Below are 2,776 nucleotides of genomic sequence, written 5' to 3'. Positions count from 1 at the left end.
GAACCTCCTTATTTTAATACAATATATAGAAGTTTGAATTATTAACACAATTAAGAACTGAACATTTTCAGTTAAATATTTAAATACTTTCCTGACCTTTGCACTTCTAACATTTGCATGACTTGTGTTATAAACAGATGATCTGTGCAATTCTATCATGCTCACTTAAGATAATAGTATTAACCCCTAATCAAGGCAAATCCATACATCTCAGGATAGACTAAGGTTACAGGATCAGTATGGGTGGAGCCCTGTCATAGAAATTCCTTTTGTATTCTAGACCATGGGCATTTTATTCAATGCTCTTTTGGTAATGAGAACATTCTGGGCAATTTGTAAGCCATCGGATTCTTTATATGGAGAACACTTAGAGTTGAATGTCAGTGACTTGTTGCAAATAAAATTCAAAGCTTATCAATCTAAATAATTTTCAGTTTAAAAAAATAACTTTTTGTTTGCAATCCAGAATGAACTGTACCTATTTAACAGAGTTGCTCCTTCAGCTGCTCTTTCTCTTCGTCACTTGTAACCTTTCCTCCAGAAAGCAGAAGTTTCAGGCCCCCTCCTCACCCGACATCTGGGGACTCCTTGGTGGGGATGAATGACAAAAATAGAGAAAAAGGACAGAGTAAATCCATAGAGTCAAGGCTGGCAACGTATAAATTGCTTACTGTGCAACTGCCTTCTTATACTCTCCAAGCAATACTGACTTCAGTACTCAAACGGTGGCTCCTCCTCCCCTTCTTTGCCCCTCTGAACTCTCTTTCAGGATTTTTTTAGCTGAGGCTTGGGTTTTTACCACCATCTAGTGGCCTTCTCTTGTCTTTCTAAGTGAACAGCGATTCTGATCCAAACTCCATGATGAGCTTTTAAAAATATTAACAGGGAAATAGGCATGCTCCTTTCCAAAAATACTACTTTTTTGTGCTTCTTTTCTCTGCTATTGCTAATACTGGCCATAAATTCATTCCGCTACAATACTCTGAAAGAACTGAGAGTAGAAGAGTTTCGTTGAAGTGGGATATTTCCTGCTTTTATAAATATTTGTCTTCTATTCATAGTTATAATTCTGCAAGAATAAGAACAACAGTGTTACAAAACCCGGAGAATGTACAGTCAAGTCTGTCACACCACTAAGAGAAGGTATAACTTGGGTAATTTGTGTGTAAAAATAGGAGAAATAAACAGTTGTGTTCTGGTGCCCTTGCTAGAACAGAGATTTTTATGCAGATGTGGAAGCAGTACACAGCACACCATCCTGGGAGCCAGGGCTTCCTGAGACAGATGTGAGTTCCCCCAGGTTCCAGAGGGTCTAAAAGCTGGGAAACTCAGTGCTCAGTACAGCAATGGGTGAAGTCCTCCTGTAGGTCCAGCAGTCAGGCAGACCATTCTCCTTCTGGGCCTTACCCAAAAGGTGGCAAAATCAGGGGTCTTCACTTCAGCAAATGTGCTCTTCTTCTGTGCACAGACAGGGACACCAGGCACACCCACCTTCCTGACACTACCAAGTGCCCTTTATGTTACCCACTAACCAGCCTGTCAAACACCATACAGGCTTCTAAGTTATCATGAGATAAAAAGTCCCAGTTTCTCCAAATCACCATTTCTCCTCAAATAAAGGTGTTGCATTTCTTCATGGTATATAACATCTTCAAAAGTTTATTTTTAACAGAAGTCGTTTTTCTTGAAGAATTGCCAACAACACAAACCTTATTGCTATATCCTGTGACATTTTTGTGTTTTCAGTGTTCAGCTAGAGTTTATTGTTATAACACAGCTAAATTATATTCCACGGGAGATTCCTCTATTGTTACTGCTGGCTTCTCCCTGGGGACATTTGAAGACAAATAGTCTCTGTACCAAAGGAGACGGTGAGAATTATTTTTAATTATTTGAGCAAAATGGCTCCTCTAGCTTATAGTCTGGAGATGAATTTTGCATGGCCCTTCTCCCCACTACAGGAAAGATAACTTAAGAGTATCACTAAACAGATGTAGCAAAACTATGCTCAATGCATCTGTTAGATGAGAGCAGATCATGCCAACTAGAGAGCAGCAATGCTCCCTGTTGTACCCAAGCCATCTGTGTGCCACATCTGAACTCACAGTTCTTCTCTATGCCGAAAAGAAAATAATACAGGATGCCCATCTGCAGTTCTTCTGTTCTTTAATGTGCAGAAAGTTTTTGTTCTCCTGCGTTATATTTGAGTAACATTTCTTAGTTATATTTGGCTATCTTTTGCATAGTTTCTGATTTTCCCAATGTAGACCCTGGAAATTATATACCTCAAAGTAAAATTTTACTTCTTTCACTCTTTTGATATCTATTAAGAATTATGCTATTGCTGTGCTCTTTCCACTTCCCATTATTTCTCTTCCAGTACCCTTTTTGTTGTTGTTGTTGTCTATTACATTGTCTCTTAAAATTCTATTCATCTTCCCATTTATAAATTTCTCTATGTTCAGTAAGAGTTCTTTGCAGCCCAGCTTAGCCAGCTTTACAAAAGTTCTCAGTGTACCTGGCAGGACTCAATAGCCCAGCTGATAACAAGCAATAAATCACACATCAGACTGATGGTTTGATTATTATTCCTTAGAGCAATGCCAGATCTCTCACTTAAAAATTATGAATCAACCTTCGGATTCTTCTCCCACAGGCCAGGTGTAAAACCAGGTACAAGTGTCTATGCTAGACAAAGAAACTCCCTTATTTACGAACCTTGCAGAAACATTATCTGCCTGGAAACTGGGATGATAATGTAGTTTGTTTATGTTAG

General features: G+C 38.8%; 1 protein-coding gene across 1 annotated transcript in view; it reads right to left on the bottom strand.

Moving 5' to 3' along the window:
* MC5R (melanocortin 5 receptor) overlaps nucleotides 1-647 on the bottom strand; it is a 2,122-nt gene extending 1,475 nt beyond the window's left edge. Inside the window, exon 1 of the mRNA XM_009995624.1 lies at nucleotides 479-647. The gene's annotated coding sequence lies outside the window, so the exon portion shown is untranslated. The remainder of the gene's footprint in view (nucleotides 1-478) is intronic.
* Nucleotides 648-2,776: the final 2,129 nt, after the last annotated feature.

This window comes from Chaetura pelagica, unplaced genomic scaffold (assembly GCF_000747805.2).
Source record: "Chaetura pelagica isolate M959 unplaced genomic scaffold, ChaPel_1.0 scaffold63, whole genome shotgun sequence".
NCBI classification, from domain to species: Eukaryota; Metazoa; Chordata; class Aves; order Apodiformes; family Apodidae; genus Chaetura; species Chaetura pelagica.
This window is presented reverse-complemented; position numbering and strand designations above follow the sequence as displayed.